This window comes from Lepus europaeus, chromosome 20 (assembly GCF_033115175.1).
Source record: "Lepus europaeus isolate LE1 chromosome 20, mLepTim1.pri, whole genome shotgun sequence".
NCBI lineage: Eukaryota > Metazoa > Chordata > Mammalia > Lagomorpha > Leporidae > Lepus > Lepus europaeus.
The window spans coordinates 39,697,711-39,722,074 of record NC_084846.1 but is presented as its reverse complement, the minus strand read 5'-3'; the positions used below and the strand labels follow the sequence as shown (position 1 = coordinate 39,722,074).

Below are 24,364 nucleotides of genomic sequence, written 5' to 3'. Positions count from 1 at the left end.
ATCTGCTTGTTTGTTGCTATAACAAAACACCTGAGACTTGGTAAGTGAGAAATTTATTCAGTTCATTGTTTTGGAGATTGGAAATCCAGACAGCGTTGGAGCTGGCTCTGGCGAAGCTTCCCCCATCCCCAGACATAGCTGTGTCAGTTCCTGGTATCACAGTGTAGCTCATGAAAGATCACACAGCCAGACAGGAAGTAAGAACACAGGGAGGGGCTTATTTTTTTTTTTTTTTAAATCATGTCTTGCTCTTGAGAAAATTCACTTAGGGTCTTCCGAAGGAAGCACACCTAGGACCTCCCACTGTGTTCCACCTTGTCAAGGGTCAAGGTCCCATCATCTTGCAGCATCACCAGACTGAGCCAAGCCTCGAGTACAGAAAGTCTTGGGGGAACAGCATCTAAGCCAGAGCTCGCAGCTGGGCCCATTCAGAGACCGGAGTCGCAGGACAAAGGCAACATCTGCCTGGGAAGGGGTGACCTGGGTGAAACACTTCTTCCATTGCCGGCTGAATCCACCTTGGCTAGCTGGATAGCAGTGGATATTGAGATTCCATTAGCATGGCCGGGACATAGCAGCGGGTCAGGGTGAGGCCTTTAAACGTGGTGCTTTATGTGACGTCCTTTCCTGTTCTGTCTGTTAGATTTCTGTCCTAAGCCTGCCACATTTATTTTCTTATGTAATTATCTGCCAACCTTTTATTTGTCTTCTCTGTTTGGCTGCCGTTGTAGCCCAGAGCAGCACCTAGTGGCTTAAGTGACATGGAAATCTTGCTATGTTGTGTACCAGCTATGCCTCTGCAAGCAGCAGCCTTCTTATAAATCACCAGTCCTATAGCCACCCTCCACCCTTCCTTCCGCCCTTTGTGCCTTTTTTTTTTTTTCAGTTTGAAAGTGCATTTCGAGTGCCAGTGTTATGTGCTCTGGGGCGCAGTGCCTGAGCTATATTTTCCAGGCTGCTACACACAATTACCCTTAATTTTGAAGTGTAATGCATTTCAAAATATTCTTTTTTTTCTGTTTTTGGGCTCTTTAACTCAGATGCATAACCACAGCTGGCTTTGCCCTTGGTCCTCATGTGGCATGTGGCTTGGGAGGTGGAGCTGGTAGAGGGGTTTTGGTCAGATTGCACATTTTTGGCTGAGTGAAGAGTGAATTCCAATAAAACTCAGTAAGCCTCGTTTTTCCCTGACTCCTGCCCACCCCGACACTCCCCTGTTCCCTCAATTCCTAGATTTTTATAGTGGACCCATGCCCTAGTTATTCCAGTTGTGGGCCACTCTGGGAAGTGATGACGACCTCCAATTTTGATTTGGGAGTACGGGACTGATTTTTTCATACACTAAACAATAAGCATGTGTTGTGTATGTGCGTGTGTGTGTGTATGAATGAGAAGTGAAGGACACACATGTACACACACACTGTCATCCCTGCTGCTCTCTTTATAATGAAAGGTTTTTTGGAATCAAAAGGAACGATTCTGTCAGCTGCTAAATCCTGTTTTCCCCAGTGCTTGTCATTTTTATAGCCAAGTCAGCACCAATCACAGTAAATCAAAATTTTCACAAAGGAGTGAATTTGTTTGTATCATGTGTAGAGTTGCTCTACTCCCAGAAAGTGATTTGGGCTTGTTAGAACCATTTCTCAATTACTGTCCATTCTTTGAGAATTTCAAAAAACATTTGCTTGGATTTATGGAAGAAAAGCACAATGGAGCTTTGTGTATTAATTAAAGAGAAATGTGGGACTTACACTTAAAATTCACATAAATATTTTCTAATTGAGTGATTGCTGGGCTTATGGCACCTGTGGTGGTGCTTCATTCATTCATTCATTGATTCAACAGCCATTTTCACTGCATTTCCATCCCGTAGTCAGTCTGGGCCTTCCATGGTGGAGCCTGGGTAGGGAGGCCTGTATCGGAGGCAGACTCATTAAGAGATAGCCATTACTGAGCAGATAGCGGTGTTTAGAGTGTATGCCGGTTACAGAGGAAGGAGTTCACGATGGAGTGACGTCTGTGAAAGCTCTAGAAAGCTGAGTATTAAAAGAAAGAATATGATGTTTTCAGAGAAAATGGCAGTCAATGTGGTAGAGGGGAGTGTAGAAAGAGCCTTGTGTGGTCAGCTCTGCTGGGAACTGGGAATTTGAATTAATTGGAAAGTGAAGGATTTTGCGCGAGGAGAAGCTGCATTCAGAGTTCAGTGAGAACTGAAAGTCCCAAGGCAACTTGGAGATTAGATAGCACAGCAGGGGAGAAGTATCCAGGGAAGAAGGGTCCTGTGGGCTTCTGCCTTCTAGGCCTACCCAAATAAACACAGGATCTTGGGCAGATGAATAAATAAATAAAGTAATGTGTTTGCTATGCAAATGCAGCCAGAAGACAGGTTGGCCCACCCCCACCTTCCAGTCTGAGACCCCTCCACCCCAGCCCTAAGCTGGATACCAGCCAGGGTCTTAGCGCAGGCAAAGGGAAGGAGGGTGTGGACCACCATGCATGCATATAGGCACTGACCAACAAAATGAAATGTTAGGGGACCCATTGAATTTAGAGGGAAAAAAGGGAGTCTTTGAGGTTTAAAGCTAAGTAATTATATATGAGTTTTTTTCACAAATGTATTTTATGAAGAAGCTATGCATGGACTTTAAATTTTTTCATCAAAATAAACTTCTAATTCCATTTTTCCATTAGCTAAAAATATATTTCTTATAATTCTTTTGATAACATTTTATTTATTTATTTTTAAGGGGATATTTATCTATTTATTTGAAAGGCAGAATGTTGGGGCAGGGGGGAGGAGAAAGAGAAAGAGAGAGATATCTGTCATCTAGTGGTTCACTCCCAAAATGGCCACATTAAGCCAGATCTGGCTCCAGCTAAAGCCAGGAGCCAGGAACTCCATCCAGATCTCCTCTGTTGATGGCAGGGGCCCAAGAGCTGGGACCATATTCCACTGCCTTCCCAGGAATATGACCAGAAAGATGGATCGGAAGTGGAATGAATAGCTGGGACATGAACTGGCGCTCTGATATGGGATGCTGGAGTAGAAGCAGTGGCTTAGCTCGCTGCATCACAGTGCTTACCCCATTTTTATTTATTTTAGTTATTTGAGAAGGAGAGAAAGTGAGAAAAGGAGAGGGAGAAAAAGGGAGAGGAACAAAGCTGAGGGACTCCCATTATCTGCAGGTTTATCTGAAAATGCCTGCAATAGCCAGGGCTGGGGCCAGACGGAAGCCAGGAGTCTGGAACCTGATCCTGTCTCCTACTTTGTCAGTGAGGACCCAATTACCAGAGCAGGAACCCAGAATTGAGAGCAGAGTCAGGACTTGAACACAGGTGTGTCCACATGGGATGCAAGTGGCCCAAGCCAGATTTTAAACTCGGTGCCAGGAGCCATCCTCTCCACCAACTTCCTTAAATATTCCTGTACCTGTTAATCTGTGGTTCAAGTCTTTCCAGTACACCAGCTGGATAATTTGTGGGATGTTAATTAACTTTCTCAGCCTCAGTTTTTGCATCTTTCAAATGGAGGTGATATGTCCCTACCTCTTGGAGCTGCTGAGATGATTAAATGTCATAATGACTGGAAATTAGGGTACCCCAAATGCATTGGGGTAGATTTGCAATTAATATTGATGTTATTGCTAATTTAGTACTTTCTATTTAGGTTTTTTTATTCTTATATCTTACTGATTATCATTTAAACACACACATTTATTGTTTCATTTCCTTAACTGGCCTAGGTAATTCCTCCTAAACCCTTGACTAGATTGTTAGTTTGCTTCAAGAATATAGGTGAGGTAGAGTGCTGAAATGCAGGTCAGAATAAATAATCATCAACTGTGAACTTAAAGACTGACATAATCTTATTAGCTATTTGAGGTTTTCAACCAAAAGACTTTGTGAATAGATATCTATCCCCAGTGAAATTCCAACTAATGCAGGATTCCACTGTTTCATTTTCTTATCATTTTGCATTGTGGAGAGAGAATGGAGGTTCCTGACTGGGGGTAGCGGGGGTTGCTGTCTTTCCTTTTCCCAGGCTCCCACTTTCTGGGCTGTGTCTCTATTTGTCCAAGCATGGATGTGAGCCCTCTGAGAAACCTGCTGCTGGTGCCATAAGGCTGGAGGGGCCACTGGCAGGAATTTGATTCAGTTAAACTGGGTTGCAAATAATTATGTAGCACTTAAAGGAAACTCAGTGGTTGCAGTAGCACTTTGTAAATGCCTGCGTTCGAATCACTTGGAACCTTCCAGAAAGAGCAGGTGACTGTTGAAACATTCATTAGCAGGCATATGATTGTAAAGCGCTAATTTTTCTTTGATGTGAGCCAGCTCCTTGGACTATTACCCAACTTAGAAATCACAATTGGGATAAAACTAAAAAAATAAAAAGAGAATGATGACAGTCTCAAGTGTACAAACCCAGTACAACTCTGTTGTCCCAGTATCATTAATTGCACCAGCTTTCAAAAAATGTCCTGGATTGGACAGTTCATTTTGTGGCCACTAATATAAAAGTACCCGTTTTCATTTCTACTGCTTCTCCTTGGCTGTTGGCGGTTTGCTTGGGTGGTTTTTCCACTGTTGGCTCCTTCAGGAAAGCGGCCAGTAGCTCAGAAGCTCACCAGCTCCTTACTCAGTAGCTCAGGTTCCCACCAAACAGCAGTCACTTAGGAATGGTTTTCCTTGAGTGGGTTGAACCAAGAGAGAAGTCAGATAGACACGGAAATGCCATGGGTGGAGGTAGGGGGTGCGAGAGAGAAGCTTGTGGTTTTGAAAGGGGTGTTGCTTGGTTTCCAGCCCCACCCCTCTTACATCGGTCATGGAAAGTCACCACAGGCAAATCTTGATTTTTGTCTCCAGTATTTAAAATTTCCAAATACTTTGTATTCTTTTACCAGGTAGAACGATTTGTATGTATTGCTCACTCGTATCAGTTACGTGGTAGTGCCTCTTTCTATGCAGGTATATCCAGACGGAGGTGTAACTTTAAGAAGCCAATGTTAGATGTGTACAGAGTCATAAAAACATTTTATGTAGTGAAATAGAGATTTACAGTGATTCACTTGAAAATTGGATCCACGCTTTATTTAGCACTTTAAAAGTGAATTCAGATGTATTAACTCACCCGCTTTACAGATGAGAGAACTTAGGTGCCCAGTGTCATGTGGATTCAAAACCGAGCCCTTCTGTGTGCTGCACACCACGTAACTCACTCTCCTGCTGCTAGGTTTCCCCCAGCTTACGTCGTTCATGGCTGCCTTTATTGAACCTGACCATTGCAGTGCTGTGTGGAGTGGCTCATGCCCCTGGGTGAAGGAGAGAGTAGCAGAGATGCTAAGGGGAGTGAGCCATCACCCCAGCTGTGGCCGACGCCTGCAGGTGACAGAGAGAGGAGGACATTCCAGCGAGGTCTCTAATAGGCCCTGGGAGACACTGTTCCTGGGTAGTAGACATTGTCTTTCTTTGCCGACTTGTTTCAGGCCATTCTGAATCTTAGATGAACTGCCGACAACGTTAGCATCTGAAAGTGTGCAGTGAGACCCTGAGACTTGGTACCTGCTCCTGAGAACGGTAGGGCTTGTAAGGGTATACAGAATACTAGAAGGCACTGTGTAAACCTTCAGGTCTGGTTTTATTTCAGCATGCTATATCCTTTAGACGATGAGCAGGCTACTCATGCCAGGCCCAGGGAAGTGGTGTAATAGCAGGTTTGGTGTTGGATTTCACTCTTCCTTCATGTATTACAAACAGTTGGACCCGCCCATTTGGAGTCTTAAGTGCCAAAGAGGGTCACATGCAGGGGAGGCGAGGGCACCAAAGGAGTTGAGTCCTCAGGTGCAGGAAAGCCATTGGGTCCTCAGCTTTCAGCAGAGGGATCAGGGTGCATTTTAAATGTTCAGTCGCTGCTTTGGTCTGTGTCTGCCTCCACTGTTTGACTTGGAGCACTCAGTATGCACCTTGTGGTGTGCTAGGTAGCACGTGAACTTTGGTGAGCTTCCATCCTAGAAAAGGAATCGATTTGTTGCTGATGTCCTGGGCTGAACATTAATCAAAGGATTGTGCAAATGTGTGTGCCATTTTAAACTGTGAGGAGAAAGGTGCTGATGTGAGGGGGGCATACAGTAGGGGATTAATGTACTTGAGAGGTGGGACGGGAAAGAACGACTTTCACCAGGGACTGAGAGGCGTCCCTACAGATGCCTTGCTCACAAAGGTTCCGTGTAGTGCGAGCCTTGGATGTGGCAGGAACTGACAACCAGAGGGCCTGGGGCACAGGCCACCTAGTCTGGAGCAGGCCGAGGAGGAGGGCTGGTGGGAAGTGCTGGGTTGGGCCTGCATCAGAAGAGCCACAGGGCTGGCTGGTTGGCCTAGCAGGTGGGCACTGCCTTTCCGTAGCAGAGGGCCTGGGTTTGTGCTGGTTCTAGACTCCAGCTTCCTGCTAATGCAGATCCTTGGAGGCAGTGGTGTCGGCTTGAACAGTTGTTTGTCCCACTTCTAAGCGAGACCTGGATTGGATTCCTGGTTCATGACTTTGGCCTCAGCCCAGCCCTGGTGGTTGTGGACATTTGAACCAGTGGATGGGAGCCTTCCCTCTGTCTTTCTCTATTTCTCTGCTTCTCAAATATGGAAATAAACATAAAAGAGCCACAAGAAGTTACTGAATTGCTTTACCCAAGGGAGTGACAGGATCAAATTTATGTTTTGAAAGAAATCTTCCTGGCTTCATTGTGTACATTTTACATCATTTAAAATCAGCTCACAATATGACTGTACTATTACTGCTTTTAGAATCCAACAATTTTTAAAAGAATCAATTTAGCCACTAGTATCTCCTTCAGAACTTAAGCAGCAATTTAAACGAGTGATTTAGCATGGGCCTCACAACCACTTCACAGTGATGAAGTACCCAGGTCTGTGGTTCTCAGACTTCAAAAGGCCTCCACTCTCTGCCACCCACCCAGAAGGCTGCATCTTCACCACGCCCTCGGGTGGCACTCATGCCAGCCGCCAGACTCCACATTGAGAAGCATCATCCAGGAAAGTGTAAAGAAGGGAAGAGAGAATTATAAACCTCCAGGCAGAGCCTCCCCAGGCAGCCTGCACTGAGAGATGGAGCCTCTTGATTGCCCCGTTTGAACCTGAACCTGATCTCGCAATACTGGAGGGATTTTCTTCCAGTGCACCTGAAATGGATTCTAAAGCCTTCGGGTTTCCTCTAATTTATTTCTAATCCTTTCATATGCAGTTCGTTTCTCAGCTCTGTGGCTCACACTCTCTGTGTCTCTGATATTTTACTTTTCACTTTGTCATCGTTTTGGTGAGGCTGTTTCTCCGTGAGTCCTGGGTGAGCCCGTGAGGCAGGGGTTGGTGGTGAGGTGGTGAGGAGGCGAGAGGAGAGGCCCCTCTGCACATTTGGCCTATTTTGCTTTCTGGAGCTGCAGACTGAGCTTGTTGTACAGGGAGGGATCAGGCCAGCAGTTACCTCCATGGGGAATTGTTTTTGGAGACAAAAAGGGCCAAGGACACTGAGAGAATTCATTTCTGGGAGTCCTCTTTTTCAGGCCCTCCATTGGCTGGTGCCCATCTTCCAGTTATACTCCAAAGGTGGCTGTGGGGAGGAGGGGCTCATGGCTGCTCTGCAGTGAGTGTAAAGGCCCAGAATTCCTGCTCGGGGCAGTGTGTGGTGCAGTGGTTAAGGTACAAGTTGGGGCACCCACATCCCATATTGGAGTCTGGGTTTTGAGTCCTGGCTATGCTTCTGATTCTAGTTTTCTGCTAATGACAACCTTGCAAGGCAGTAGGTGATGGCTTAAATATTTGGGTACCTGCCACCCATGTGGGAGGCCTGGATTCAGTTCCAGGCTCCTGGCTTCAGCCCAGCCCAGCGCAGCCCTCCTGGCTCTCGTGGTCATTTGGGGAGTGAACCAAGGGTTGGAAGTTCTCTGTCTGCATCTGCCTGCCCTTCTGACTTTCAGGTAAAATAAACAATTTGTTAAAAAGGCAAAGAAAGGAAAATTTTAAAAAGAAGCATTCCTACTTGGGTGAAATGGGTTGAAATTCAGATCAGGGGCAGAGGTCAAGCAGAGAAGTTGTTGGAGCAGTAGCAGGCAGTTCCCTGGGCCGGAAGACAGGGACCCAGCTTCTTTGTTCGTGCAGTGCCTGCATGGTCTGCCCCTCTTGGCCCAGGGCATGTGGCTGGATCATCATCCTCTCCAGGAGCTTTCGGTGACTTCCTCCCATCCACTCCCTGGCACATGAAGGAATTCCCTGGGCTGGCGTTGATGGTGCTATTTTTTTTTTTTTCTTAAAGATTGATTGATTTACTTGAAAGGCAGAGTTACAGAGAGAGGTAGAGCCCCAGAAAGAGAGAGATCTTCCATTTGCTGGTTCACTCCCCAATTGGCCACAATGGCTGGAGCTGAGCTGATCCGAAGCCAGGAGCCAAGAGCTTCTTCTGGGTCTCCCACGTGGGTGCAGGTACCCAAGGACTTGGGCCATCTTCCACCGCTTTCCCAGGCCATAGCAGGGAGCTGGATCAGAAGTGGAGCAGCAGAGACACTAAGTGGAGCCCATATGGGACACTGGCACTGCAGGCCAGGGTGTTAACCTGCTGTACCACAGCGCTGGCCCTGATGGTGCCATCTTATACTCTGGTTCCTGTCTTTCCCCTTGAGCAGGCTGGAGGGCTTAAGGCAGGTGATCCCATGGGGAGGTGCTCGGTGACCATTTGTGAAAAAAAGCACTGATCCTTGTAGATGAGACTGTGTCCTCACGGTCCCTTCGGAAGAGCCTTTCTAGCAGCTTCTTGAGTCAGAGCCCCAGGGACGCTCTGTCCATGGATGCCTGGTGTGTAACTCAAGACTGGCCACACCTGAGGTCTCTGTGTCCGAGGAGCTTCCATATGTGCACCAGAGTAGCTGGCGTGGGGAGGCAGACGGCCTTGATCTCCTCCTGGGGAGGCCTCCGTCATGGCCTTAGTGTCGTTGACCCTAGATGTGAGGAACTTTCCATGGTAGGAAGCCAGCATTCTGTCATCGCAGGGCTGTCTGCACAGGGACTCATTACTCGTTGGAATTCTCCCCTGGATTCCAAGGAGCCTGTGGAGTGCACACATTGGGAGACCATAACTCTGCAGAACGTAGAAAACGTTCTTGGGTTAATCCTACAGCTTCCATCCCCTTTGTCCCTCATCCCTAGGGCAACCAGGGTTGAGTTGAGAGTCTCCTAGTTTCTTCCTTCCCCTGTGGGTGACCAGGCATCCATGACACACACAGGGGGTTAGGATCTTTGCCACACGTGTGGTTACCCACGCTTCATTTATTACCATCTGAGAGCATCGTGGCCTTGATAATTTACGTTTCTGGGCTATAATTGTGTATTATTTTTCTAGCAGCTATTGGGGTTTTCAGCCAGCAATTGAAACTTGATAGTGGCTCGGCTCTTCCTTGCTGGAATGATTTTTCCTGATGTTTGAGTGCCGGACTGATGAGCCATTTCTTTTAAGCCAAACAGCACACACACAGTGAACCCCAAGCTTCAGTGTTCTGAGTTCACTCTGTAAAGCGGGGCATGTTCAGGCATTTGGAACCAGATTCTCAGACCTTCCACTGCTGCCTTCTCCCTCAATAAAATAACCAAACAACTCCTTGCTTCCCCATCGTGTGGGATCCTGCCAGTGGCTGGTTGTTAATTCCAATTACGCATTCTGGAACCATGGCAGTGACCACAGGATGGGATCAGGGATCCACTGGGCCCTTTGTGAGATGGGCCGGAGCTGAAACTGCACAGACCACCTGACCCCCAGAGACCCTGACTCTTTCTGAAGCCACAGCGATGTCTCAGTCTCCTGAAATGAGTGTCAGTTCAGAGCCGTGCCCGTTTGTGCCTGGAAGGTCTGCTTATTGCCTTTTCCTGGATGCACGGTTGTCCTGGGGGAAGGCTGAACGTAGATCTCCTTGGGGCAGACTGAGAAGAGGATTAACATTGTATTTCTGGCAGTGAGCCAGGATCCTTCGGGGCATACAAACTGGCTCGAGCCTGAGAACTGGTTGAGCAGCCATGAGCTGTTTCTGCAATTCAGGTTGGACGTTGGCTCACTGAGTGAGAACTTCTCTGCTCCCAAAGATCAAGGAAGGCTTCAATAAGTGTCCTATCTGTGTCACTTCTAGCGGCACCATCTCCGGATAGCCCATACCGCGGTGTGTATGCTTGCTCTGTTGACCGAGTACAGCAACGCTGGCACACCGGAAGCGGCTTCCTAGGTGTCCTTCCCTGTGCACGTCCTGACCTTGCTTGTTCCCCTCGATGCTTTCCTGAGCTGCCTTGGAGGATCCAGGCCTCCAGGGATCCAGGCTGTCTCTCTGGAGATTCCATTCACCGTCCACTTGCCATGTGACTTCGTGCAATTTTATTAAGCCCTCAACGCTTCTGTTTCTGCTTGTACAAATGGGAACGATGATCATGTGTTGTCAAGATAAATGAAAAATGTCAGCAGTGAGCAGTGAAGATGTTTGTGGCCCCAGCATCCTTGCAATCTGTGGGAAAGGGTGTATGCTTTCGGGTCTCTTCTCCAGAATCCGACACTGTGTGGCCTAGGCCGTTGTTGACTGGGGGAGGCGGGTTAGGGGTCACCCATGAGCTCGCAGGGCACCCTGCTCTTGCCTGGCTTCCTGTACCCTTCAGGGCTCTGATGACCTGCACCACCTGTGCTTGATGTTAACCTTTGTCAAAGAACACAGCATTTCATGTGTCTTCAAAAAAATTCACATTTTCTGTTCTTTGCATGGTGACTTAAGTTTCAGGTTCCCTGTGTTTTCCAGTACCAGAATTTGTTTATTGGGTCTTATTTTTCTCTGCCTAGAGAAAATAAGGTCTGTCTGGGACAGGTGACTTCTTTGTACTTTCCTGAGTGCTGCTTGTCGGCTTCATTTGTGGACTTCATTCATTAACTCTGGGAGCACTGGAGGCCAGGGGAAGGGGTTGTGTGTCAGTGACTTTGCCCTCCTTGGGGAGGAAGAGGCATTGGTGGACACAGCTGTCAGGCACTGTGACTGACACAGGACGGATGACAGACGGGGCCTGTGTGCAGTTGCCCAAACGTGTGTTTCCTGGACAATGCTGTTCTTGACAGAGCTCTGTGGGGTTTGGTGATGCTGGCGCTGGGTTTGGGAGTGCCAAACCCAGGGAGAGACCGGAGTCTGGCTGTTGGCACTGACATTAACTATAATCTGTGCCTCTCCTGCTTCATAGTATCTGTTTCGTAGCTTATACATGTGGAAGGAGGGGGCTATACGTGATCAGCGGGCCTCAAGCAAAGATTGGTCAGTTGCATCAGAACCATCTCAGTAGCCTGGAAAATTCACAGGCTAGGATCTGAGTACCAGAAATTCTGATTCTGGGCTGAGTTCCTAGAATCTACATGTATAACCTAGAATCTGTGAGTATAAGACTCCCTGACCCAGGCAATTGTGGTACAAAGCCCCTTCTGGAATCCCTGGGTGATTTCCTGGTCCTATTCCTCCCTAGAGCTCCCTTCCTTGTCTCGTATGACCCAGTGGCTCCTTCAGAAAGCCTTCCTGGCCTTGGACTGAGCAGTTCTCCGTAGAGGACTAGTTCCTGCCTCTATGCAAAAAAGAAAAACCAAACCAAACCTCTATGGTGTGTGCTTGTTCACTTCTCCACTGCTGGCCCAGGAGCACCTGAATGTATCGATGGTGTGTACTTGGTACGCACCTTTGCGTACCTTTGCATCCTCTGTGCTGTGCACACTGCCTGGCATGGAGAGTCTGCCCAACAAGGAGTTTTCCCAGCTGACCAGGCAGCAGAGTGGTGACGTGCAGAGTGGCTCCTTTGACTACTGGTTGGTACTTCTAGGAAAGACTTAAGATATGCTTCCAACAAATTGCTCCCATGTTTTTGGGGTGGCCCACTGAGACACTTCATCCATGCCAGTCCCTTCCTCCCAACCTGTGATGTTGCAAAGGCAATGCCATCCCATCTGTTGGTCAGGAGGCCCCCAGGCATGGATGCAGAATCCCCAAGGGAAGTGAGCAGGGGAAGAAGCCAAGTTGGATACCCTGCAGTTTGCATTCAGGTGTTTTGCAAATCCTTCCAAGATATTCTTTTTTTTTTTTTTAAGATTTATTTATTTATTTGAAAGTCAGAGTTACACAGAGAGAGGAGAGGCAGAGGGGGGAGGAATCTTCCATCTGCTGGTTCACTCCCCAGATGGTTGCAACAGCTAGAACTGCACCAATCCGAAGCCAGGAGCCAGGAGCTTTTTCTGGATCTCCCACGCGGGTACAGGGGCCCAAGGACTTTGGCCATGTGAGCTGGATGGGAAGTGGAGCAGCTGAGTCTCGAACCAGCACCCATGTAGGATGCCAGCGCTTCAGGCCAGGGCGTTAACCCAATGTGCCACAGCGCCATCCCCCCAAACTATTCTTCATCATTTCTGCTCTCTCTTCCTTCCCCCTTCGCTCAGTTGAAGAAGGTAACCCACAAAAACACGTGCCCGAATCCTCCTCTGGACGGAACAGAGTTGCACCGAGAAGAGGAAAGTCGGTTTCCTGGTTGTCCTCCCACTTGTGCAGTTCTGGGTGGCACCAGCCCACACTGTTTGCATCACTGCGCTCCACACACTGCCAAGACCGCATCTTAAATTTAAACACACTCTGATGAGAATAGAGAGAGCCTAAGGAAAGAAGGTGACGTGCTCCGAGGAGAGCTGCGTCAGCGCCGGGCGTCCTATGGCCGCTGCTGCTCTTGGAGTAAGGACAGAACGTTAATTAAAAGTGAAAAGCTCCTCTTCCGAACAGCAATTAATTTGTGTTTTGCTCCTTTCATCTGTTGAGTCTTTGAATTCTTGAAAACATGAAGGGTGAGATATTTTTCCTAGGGGTCTTTCCAGCGTGCCTTTATGTTTGATTGTTTTGATCTTTAGGCTACATGCTGACTTGAAAAAGAACCAGTGTTATACAAGGAAATGTCATCACAAGGTTCTGGTTTCTATCATCCTGGTGACACAGATGTGACTGGACTCTAAGCGTATGCACTTTATTAACTGGTTCTGCCCGATCCCCGTCTGGAGTTGAATGCGCGATTTAGTGAAGGCAGCTGAACAGCAACATAACCGGATTCATTAGCATCAGTCCTGAAGACTCCTCTTAAGAGTTATTTTTGTGTTCATACAACTTTAATATTTGGGGACAGGCTGTGCCATTTTCCAGGTGCCGAAAGTGATCACTCGTTTGTTTGTTTGTTTGTTTTATTAGCTGCTATTTTGGCTTCAAAATATTTTATTTTTTATGGACTGCTTTGTGCCTTTGGCCCAATTCTCTTTTCCCTGGGATGTGTGTCCTAAGAAGGATGAGGTTTAATCATACTAATACCTTGGAATATTAGTTCCTTTCGAATGAAACCACCATCCTTCTCCTCCAACATGTGGGAGGGGGGGATGCGTGTGCGCTTACACACTCACACACGCACACACACACACTTATGCTGGTAAAATCGCTTTGGGATACTTGCAAGGAAAACATTTTTCTTTCCTTTCCATCAGGGGAAAGAATATGTGGAGGCTTGGGGGCCTGTACTGGAGTTCCCAAGTCTTCCAAACTATCAGATTTGGGCACTATTGTCTTTATTGCACCTTTCAGTGGGAATTTCTTGCTCACAGTGGGTGTGCTGTACAGGTGGGACCACAGGCCTTGGGGAAGTGGGAGAGCGCACCATGCACAGAAGAAATGAACTGTCAGCTCATGTCTCTTCTAACTATAATTTTCTACAGAAATGAATAAGTGACAGCCATTAAAAGGGCGTTGGAGTAATTACAGTTAAAAGCAAAGATAACTGTATTCTCAACTACCATTTACATTCATGTCTCCTCATGAAGGGCTAAATGTTTGGAGTTCATAAAGTGTTTGCACAATAGCTCTGTTGGTCATTTTATTTGTGTGCAGCCTAAAATATTCTTTCATTTTCCATCACCTAGTAGCTTTGGCTTTGCTGGCCTCTGAAGGTGGGTGGTGTTCCACTGGAGTGAGTTGTGACACATTCTCAGTAGTGGTTGCTGAGAAACCACCCAGGATGAGATGGCTTAGGGGTAATTTCATCTAGAAGTCCTAGAGTTCTACAGTATGTGCGGTGCCTTAAGAAGGAGCAGGGGTTTTACTCTTGGCCAGGTGCCTTAAGGATTTTTGTGAGTTATGGTTTTAGGACTTGAAAAAGTCTTAGCCAAAAGCATATCTTAAAAAAATGCCAGGGCACATGCTTGGCCTACTGGTTAAGATGCCTGCATCCCATGTCAAAGTACCTGGTTTGATACCTACCTCCAGCTGCTGGGTGCTGTTCTCCCTGGGAGACAGCAGGTGATGGCTCTAGTAATTGGGTTCCTGCCACTGATGTGGGAGTCCTGGATTGAGTTCCCTTGTCCTGGCTTTGACTTTGGCTATCACTGGCACTAGGAGAGGGAACCAGTAGATAGGGGTGCTCTCTCTCACTCTGCATCTGAATTAAATAAATAATAAAGAATTCTACCCCATTCTCTCAGTTAGTCTTGCACATCACAGAGCTGTTGTTTTAGTCTTTCAACTGAGCTGCAGAACAGTTTCCATTTGAACATACCATTTTGTTGAAAATAAGTAGGTAGGATAATTTGTCTGACTAAGGAAAAAGAATTGAAATATCTGAACTGAGAGAGAATTCTAGGTGTGGTTCTTCATTTGGAAAGCGATAGAGTTAGCTTCTCGCCCTTTGTCGTCTCCGACAGATGTTAATGATTTGAATTTGGTTTTTAAAGAGAACCCACCCGGGGGGTCTGGACCACTTTGTGCCTTAGTGGCTCAGGTTCTGTTCAAAGGTTAGTTCCCAATTTTTCAGAAGAAAGGTATAGCATCTTTAGTGATAGGATCTTGGATGGAGATCCTGAGTTACTTGTTTCCCAGGGTGTGGCTTCAAAGTGAATTAGGTATTAATGCTGACTTTTAAGAAATATTTAGAGTTCTTCATTCATTTTACCGTGTATTAGAAAAAGTCTACCAAACACATCAAACCTGTGATTTCACAGATTTTCTTGTTTTCAATGAAACTAAGCTACTTTCAAGAGAAACATTAAGTGTCATAGGGCTGGTAAGTAGTCTTTGAAGACCTAGAGTTTAGGAAACACTGATGTAATCCAAAGCCTGGATTTTGTCTGCCCTGATACTGAGGCTAGATGGGGGCTGACTTCTCAAAGTCTGCTTACAGTAGTGATGTGGAGACTGGAATCCAAACAAAGTGCAGGAACATTGTGAATAACAAGAAGTACAGCTAACCTTTACTGTGCTTGTGTGAAGGATTCCAAGTGATTTATGCGCTACCTCATTTAGTTCTCGCTACAGTTCTTTGGATCAACTGTTAGTATTCCCATTTTATAGAGAAGAAAACTCAAATTTGAGAGAGAAGGAGTAACTTGCTCAAGATTGGAGAGCCAGAAAGAGGCAGAGCTGAGCAGATAGTTGGACTTCGCCTCTGTAGACCTTAACTCCAGTTGTCATCAAAGAAAACCTGGAAGAATGGGATCCTTTTGTTGGGAGATTAGAAAGGATTTGGGAAAAATATTTATTGTGAGCTTAAAAAGAGTGCTGGATGGCTGCAGGCACCAGGGTCCAGAGCCCTACTGTGGAGGCTTGTGAATGAAGGCTCTGGGAACTACTGGAGAGGGGAGATCTACACAGGATATCTGGGGAGGGTGTTTGTCCATCAGCGAGCTAGAGACTGAGGAGCCTGTGGTTAGTGATTTGTCTCCTTTTCTACTGTTGATGCCTTTCAGACTCTTTTACCCACATATTTCCTTATGAAATCTTTTACATTTTGCTAAATCAGTATTTTGTAGAGTGCCCATTTGGGACCTAACCTATTTCTTTTAAACCATTTTACACATGAGGGGTGGCCAGCGCTGTGGTGTAGAAGGTAAAGCTGCTGCCTGCAGTGCCGGCATCCCACATGGGTGCTGGTTCAAGTCCCGGTGTTCCACTTCCAATCCAGTTCTCTGCTATGGATTGGGAAAGCAGTAGAAGATGGCCCAAGTGCTTGGGCCCCTGTACCCATGTGGAAGACCTGGAAGAAGCTCCTGGCTCCTGGCTCCAGATAGGCACAGCTGTAGCCATTGTGGCCAATTGGGGAGTGAACCAGCAGATGGAAGACCTCTCTCTCCCTTTGCCACTCCTTCTCTCTTTGTGTAACTCTGCCTTTCAAATAAATAAATAAATCTTTTAAAAAAATGGGAATCCGAGGTTCATGATGACTTGTTGCTGGCAGAGTTTGTGTCATTCATTCATTCATTCATTCGTTCCACAGATATGGATCCATTGCCTCTCATGTGTCAGGCATTCTAGGAACTAGGTAGACAGCAGTGAAAAAATGGGCAAGATAAAGATATAAGAAGACATAAGTAATTTTAGATAATAATTGCAATGGACTGACTGTGTCTCCAACAGATTATCCTGTTAAAATCTCAGCATCTCAGCCTCACATGATGGTGTGGAAGAGGGGCTGTTGGGGAGTGTATTCAGGCACCAAAGTCGAGCCCTCATGAATGGTTTTAGTTTTCCATCATTACAACCAAATGCCTGAGACAACTAACTACCTTTGTAATGAAAAAAAGGTTTCTTTAGCTCATGTTTTTGTAGGTTCAGGTCCAAGACCAGATGGCCCCACATGTTTGGTATCTGGTGAGTGTGGCATATGGCAGGTACAGAGCACAGTGGAGGAGGGTATCACATGTCGACCTGGGAAGCAGAGGGAGAGGTCAGGCCTAAACCCAGACTTTTATAACCACCGCGCATGGGAACTGCCTTCTGAAGGCACACTCCCAGTGGCCTAAGAACCTCCCCCCAGGCCCCACCTTCTAAAGGTTCTACTGCCTTCCAAAGCACCATGTTGGGGACCAAGCCTTTAACATACAGGCCTTTGGTGGGAACAGTCAACATCCAAACTAATTTCCACACCATAGCAGTGCCATATGAAAGGGATCCCAGAGAAATCTTTAGTGCTGTCCGCCTTTTGAGGATGTAGGGTGAAGTTGGCAACCTAGAAGCTCCCCCTGTCCTACCACTAAGACCATGCTGGCACCCTGCTCTTGGACTTCCGGCCTCCAAAACTGTCTGTTGTTTATAAGCCACCCAGTCTATGGTACCCGATTAACTCAGAAAACAGTATATCTGCAGACATTGGAAATCCCCACTTTGCTGGGTCTTCTCAAGACAGAGAGAATAGCTTTTTCATCTTTCCGCTTTGTTTTCACAGTTTCTAGCATGGGCCAGCAGCAACGGAGTTCCAGTAAATATTTCTTGCACAAATGAATGAGATGTTCATGATTTGGAGGCTTTCCCATTCTGTAGCAAAACAGACAACTAAAAAATAACAATAATAATTATTACTAGTTTCAGCTTATATTACTCTTTGAGAAGTTGAGAAAAAATGTTCCATGAGGTCCCCAGATTGAAATAGGTCTATTGGTCACTCCTGCAAAGAAGCCCACTTCTGCACCGCACTGACCTCACTAGACATCAGATTGTTCATGAAATGAGTTATTTACTTGTTTATGAGAGAGAAAGAGAGAGATTCCATCCACTGGTTCACTCCCCAAATGCCTTCAACAGCCAAGGCTGAGCCAGGCTGAAACCAGGATCCAAAAACTCAGTCTATATCTCCTATGTGGGTGGCAGGGACCCAAGTACTTGAACCTACACTTGCTGTCTCCCAGAGTGCAGGAAGCTGGACTGGAAGTGGAACTGGGACTTAAATCCAGCAGCTCTGATACAGGATGCAGAAGTCTCACGCAGCATCTTAACTACTGCACCAAGCCACCAAACACCTGCCAAAAATAATGTTTGAAAATCATCTCTATAGGTTTCTCAGCATTACTAAGTGTTTCACTGGGTAGAATTTTCATATGACATCTATGTTTTAAAATGTGTTTTTAAAATAATTTTTTGAGAGGCAGAGAGAGAGAGTGAGAGTGAGAGAGAGAGAGAGACAGAGAGACTGTCTTACAGATTCACTTCTCAAATGCTCACAACTGCTTGGACTGGGCCAGATGAGCCAGGAGACTGGGACACCCATTCAGGTCCCCCAAGTGGGCTGTAGGAACCCATTTATTTGCACCAACACCATTGCTGCCTGCCAGTGTTCACACTAGCAGGAAACTGGAATCAGGAGTTAATCTGAGAGTGAAACACAGGCACTCTGATTTGAAACATGGGCAACCCAACCAGTGATTTCACTTCTAGTCTAAATGCCCATTCCACATCTGTTTTTTGATTGCTGGGCTTTTGGTTGTGTTGCTGACGTGACAGAATCTCTAAGGTCCCATCCAGATTGTTACTATCAACAGATTCTTGAGGAGCATGTAGTTTGTTTAAGAAACCCAGAGATAAAAAAAAAAAATTATTAAAAAAAATAAAATAAAAAAAAAAAGAAACCCAGAGATAGGACTCAGAATCTGACCGTGTATGTTGTCCTTCATGGCTTGAAGTAGGGGAAAGTGCCCACAGGGACTAGGCATTCTGTCTGTCTGGCAGTTTTCTGAACCATCTATGATGCTGTACATCTCTGCCCATGCGCACCGAGCACTAGTGGAACAATGCATAGCCTCCTCCGTGTTAGGTGAGTCAGTGGGCGGCAATGGCCAATGTTAGAAGAGTTCGAGAGCCTTAGCACTGTCCAGGTGGGCAGTGCTAGCAGGGACGATTGAGAAGATCAGCAAAGCAGAGGAATTCGTGGCTGTTTCGGACCATTGTGCTTTGGAGGAGATAACTATCAGACTCCAGCGTGCTCAGGCCCTTGATAGTTTGCTTTGTCCTGGGGAGGGGGAAGTGCCCTTATGGACCTCAGTCTATATTCTGCAAGGGACTCCTTGCTTCTGAGGGCCCCTTCCCATGAGGCCTTGTGTTCCCACCCAGAGGAGCCCTCAGTACTGGCCCAGTGCTTCATGCAAACCAGATCATTTAGGAAACGGATATCATCAATTTCAGAGAGGGGGTATTTTAGTGATAAGAAATGCAGCCAGCCTCTCTGGTAGAGGGAACTTACAATTGAGAAGAGAACGGGAAGTGGTCTTGATGCCATCTGTCAAAATAATTTCTGCGTTTCTTATGGAAACCTAGGTTTTCCCTAAAGAGCATTTCCAGAGAACGAATTGTTTATTTCAGTCTGCATAACTTTATGGATCATGGCAAGGTCAGGAGAAAAGGGCAAAGAAATGCTTATCTAGGAGGGTTAGGAATAGGCATAGATGTTTGAAAAGATGAAGTACAACGGAGAGCTGTGACTTTCATTCAGTCTCCATAGTGAAGGCAGAGCTTTTGGGGGTCAGGTAAAGAGACACAGACCTAAGCGTAGTTGTGGCTTGCTGTAGGTTATGAGAAGACTGATGAAATGATGGCATGTGTCACTGAAGGAAGTGGGGGAGTATTTATTCTCTCGTATTCTTGGGAAGTAACCCTTGAGGCAGAAGACATTGACCCAGGGCAAAGATTGTCCAGAGCCTGAGAGACTTGGGCCTGAATCCCACATTCTCAGTTCTTTAGATGTGAGGATTTAAACAAGCTGTATAGTGTTTGCCAGTCTCAGTTTCCCCTTCTGCAAAATGGGGGTAATCCTATAGACTTGCCAGGCCGTGCTTACCAGACCTGGTACCTGGGGAGTGCCTGACTGGTCCCCATTGGGCCTGAGACTTCGTGCCTTCGCATTTGCATGATTTTTTTTTTCTTTCCAAAGACGTTTCATAGTGCATCATTACTAGAACATATTTTGGAGCTTTTACAATCAGTTAACACATTCCAAAACGCTCTTCCCAAATAGGAAGACTGATGTTGCCTGCTTCCTTTGTCTGCTTGTACACCTGTTCAAGCATTTTAAAATCCACCTAAACATTTAAAATTAGGAAAGCCGATTGCTTCATGACTCAACCAGATTCCCCAAAAGTTGTATATTCCTGCCAGCAAAGGAGTTCTCCAAAAGAAGCCAGGAAGCCACATGAGCTTCTCTGCTAACACCGCTGATGCACTGTGACTTGTTCAGGTCCCTCAGGCCAAAATGAAGCACGCATTTTTTTTTTGTGGGTGGGGGGGGGGCTGATGAATTAAACCAATAACATCCAGCCTCTTGGCCAGAGAGATGTAAATATTTGTCTCAACTCTTAGAAGTAAGACTCTTTCAGGCTGGAAAAGGCTTTGATAAATAATGCAGACTTGTTCCTTCATTGAATTTATTTCTTTGGATGCTCTGCATGTAATCAGTAATCAATAAGTACTGTTTGTTTGCTTTGTGAAACTGTTGCAAGTCGGGATGAGGAGAAGTCGGCCACGTTGAAATAGAAGAAAGCTAATTTTCTTATGCTGGGATTGACTTTAATCTTGTTAGCCAGATGTTCTAAGCATTAGCGCTGGGCAGTCAGACGAGGCTGTGAGTATCGCAGTTGCACAATGGAGTTGGATTGTGAACTGCATTCTTGAAAGGTCATCATTTGTGTGGGGACAGAGACACCCCTTGTCTGCATTTTGAGAGCATTGCTTGGCTCTCCGGCTGTACTCAGGTCAGAAACACCACTGCCCATCGCTTTTAGCTCCAGCTCCTTGTGGTTAAATTTCACTGCTTTTTGTAAACTCCAAGGATAGGGGCCAGTTTGGGACAAATGAAAGTGGTTACCCTTCAGGCCAGCCTGCTAATACTGAAGTTTATGATGCCTGGCTGTTTTCAATCCTTGCCTGTTGGAAGAACGTTCAAAAGAATCCATTGCAATCCCCAGGTTGGATAAAGCTTTTAATTTTCCACCCGTTTCTCTTTCAGCTTTATCCATTTGTTGCATATTCAGCCCAAAGAAGCCAGGGTTGAAGTGAGGTGTTCGCTTCAAAACGGTTTGGAGTTTCAAAGTCGTGACTGTATTTGAGAATTCCCAGGCTTGCGTGTCCTTAGCTTTCATATCTAGAGGATTGACCTCACAGGGAAAGATTTATGGCATCTGAGGAGTGGCCCAAATGAACCACTATTTTGAGATGGTGCCTGGGGACGGTGTTGGATAGAGAGCACAGTAGCTTTCTGAAGGGTGCAAAAAGTTTTGAGCCCTCCTGGTTGACAATTGCAGAGTGAATGTGAACTCGAGGATCAGAAAGTTTGTGGTGAGAAAGGTAGAAAAGAGAGTTAAGTTGAATAACATGAACAAATAGGGAAAATTTATTTGAAAGTGAATTTGGCATATAGTTGGTATTTATGTCTGTTTTTCTCTTGAAATGGGCTGATGTGTTGGCAGAAGCGTCTGGCTGTTGTCAGAGATATGAACAGCTGTGCGCCTTTGCAGAAAACTCAGGCTTCTGAAGTGTTTGGTGGAAATTGTGTAACTCTGTCACTCACTCTGTCTCCTCATTAGGGAAAGCTAAGCCTCTCCTTGGAGTGAGCTTTTAAACAGAGATGTGGCTTAGACGTCTGGGCTTTGCTTCTACACACCACGTGGCAGACATGAAATCCAAGGCCTTCAGATGCAAGTGTGCACACTTGAGTGCTTGTTTGGAAATAGGAAAGAAAGTTGCCCAGTTGGCAAGGTAATTGTGATATGGTCTTCCAACGAGATGGCCAGGATGGGCAGGACACGTGTCGCAAATTTTTGGAAGCCTTTGCTTTCATGGCAGTGGTGAACACCAAGTGCTGTTGCAGATGTTAAAAGGAAAAATCCTTGGGCTAATCAAGTTCAACAGAACTTATTCCAGCAATTTAAAACAAAGCAGAACAATTCATGAACTGGGCAGGCACCAGAGCTAAAACAGGTTAAGAAAACTACTGCCAACAACATGATCAGGCAACATTTATAGATAGAAAATGGGAGTGAGGTATGTGGACTACTGAGTTGACTAGAGCTTCATGGGTTCATTAGTTTTGGCTCAACTTTTTACTTTATTCAAATCAGCTGGTCCAGAGTGACTGACTGAAGCTTGGCTGCTGCAATTAACTGAAACTCACCTGGGCACACGAGTTTATTCCTGTTGACTAGTTTAATTTAGCACGATTGACTCCATATTGGTTTGGTGTGTTGGTCCGAGTATAGGAGCCCAGTTCAAATTGATGGCCTTCTAGAAACTTTGTTTAATGCAAGTGTTTCCTAACTTGGTGACTTAGTACAGTAAGAATTTAGTTGTTTCAAAGTCCAGTGCTGGTCAGTGGAGGGCCTTAAACATCACTGTCTATCCTCTATGCTACCCACCTTCTCCCCATTTCCCTTTAGCCAGAACTGGATCACAGGGGTGGCAAATGCAGGGGAGGCTGTAACTGTCCCTTAGAGGCTTGGTTGTAGAAAATGCCACGGGTGTATGGAACAAACCACCTTGTGTCTGCCACAGCCTTGGTTGTTCTTTCTGGACAGTGGCAGACCCGGGTTTTGTGGGCCCACATTAAAAAAAAAAAAAATGCAAAATTGGGTGTGGAGTGTTCTTATATCGAAGGAGAATGGGCACGGTTCAATCGTGAAGCACCCAGAAGATCAGGATTCATTGGTTTCCTGGTCAGTGTACCCCTATTCTGCTTCTAGCTATGCAAATGTACAATGTGTTTTTCCCCTGATTGCACCCTAATACATCTGTCCTTGCTCAGAACTGCCACAGAGCACGTGGTGCTGGCGAGGGTTTCCCAGGACAGCTACTCTCACGCTGCCCTTCAGAGGAAAATTGCTCCAGCCTTTCTGGGAAGCAATTTTACTGTGTGCTGAGAGCTCGTGACTCTGGGTGCTTTGACTCAGTGACCCTGAGGGCTCGGGGGTGGGGATTAAGGGGATGAGTTGGGGCAGAGCCCGGGCACAATCCCCTCCATGCCCCTTAGCCTCTCGGATTGACATGGCCATGGAAGGGCCCATCCTATCATTATTTAAATAAAATGGACATAAACAGAGCACAGACCTCCATGTTGGCATCAAGATTGTTGGGGATAATGTGCAGAGAGTGCTTAGAATAGAGCCTAGAACTGAGAAAGAGCTTACTGTGTGTTGTCTTTTATTATTTTTTTTAAAATTTTTATTTCTTTATTTGAGAGGGAGTGAGAGAGGGAGGGGGAAAGAGAAAGAGAGAGAGAGAGAGAGAGATACTGTTTGCTTGTTCACTCCATAAATACCCACAATAGCAGCTGGTGGGGCTTGGCCGATGCCACAGCCAGGAGCTGAGACCTCAGTGCAGGTCCCTCACGTGGGTGGCAGGGCCCCAGCTACTTCATCCTTCAGCACTGCCTCCCAGGCTCTGAGTTAAGAGCCGGAACTTGGAGTTGATCCCAAGTACTTTGATGTGGACCCTGGGTATCCTCACCACCAGTCTAAATGTTCACTCCCGATTTTCGGCTATTGTGCACCCCAGGTAAACACTCATGTTTGAACATATTAGTGTGCATGAGCTATAGGTTAAAAAAAAAAAAAAAAAAAAAAGAGGCCGGCGGCGCCCCAGCTCAATAGGCTAATCCTCCGCCTGTGGTGCTGGCACCCTGGGTTCTAGTCCTGGTCGGGGCACCGGATTCTGTCCTGATTGCTCCTCTTCCAGTCCAGCTCTCTGCTGTGGCCCGGGAGTGCAGTGGAGGATGGCCCAAGTGCTTGGGCCCTGCACCTGTATGGGAGACCAGGAAGAAGCACCTGGCTCCTGGCTTCGGATCAGCGCGCTGGCCGCAGCGGCCATTGGGGGGGTGAACCAACGGAAAAGGAAGACCTTTCTCTCTGTCTCTCTCTCTCACTGTCCACTCTGCCTGTCAAAAAATAAAAATTAAAAAAAGAAATGAAAAAATCCCAATTGTCCAGTGACAAGTGAAACATTGAATTTTATGTCCATGCAGTGGAATACTACAGCAATTGCAAATGAAGACAAGCCAATTGTCCAAGGGAAAATGCACCAATGTGGAAACAGCATGATGTGAAATAGTATGATCTCAATTATATAAATAATGAGTAAACTAAACATCACTGAAATAAATGATATGAGAATACTAGAATTGGTCATCTTGGATGCGAGGCTTGTGGTCTAACTAGTCTCATCTTGGTGTAGTTTTTTGCATCTAGCAAATTGTGTGCGGTCATTTAAATGATAGTAATGACTCCTGCAATTTAAATAGCAGAGTTGCAGCCTTCAGTTTGCCTAATAATCTGCTGTTTGCCAAGTGCTGGCACATATTGTCACATTTAATCTTTACTACAGCCTTGAGAGGACAGCGAATAAAAAACAACCTTACATTTTTAATGGAAAACAGTCAAAAATGAAACAAACCCATTCCACCACTCAATCTTGACTTTTCAAATATCATAGTAACAGAAATCTCCGTCTTTTCCAAGTCCTTTCTCCCTTAATTAATTTTGCTG

The 24,364-nt window shown here is 46.1% G+C and overlaps 1 protein-coding gene across 2 annotated transcripts in view; it reads left to right on the top strand.

Annotated features, from left to right (window-relative positions):
- The window catches only part of ELMO1 (engulfment and cell motility 1), a 565,441-nt gene that overhangs the window by 8,154 nt on the left and 532,923 nt on the right, over positions 1 to 24,364 (top strand). The gene's annotated exons all lie outside the window — the stretch shown is intronic.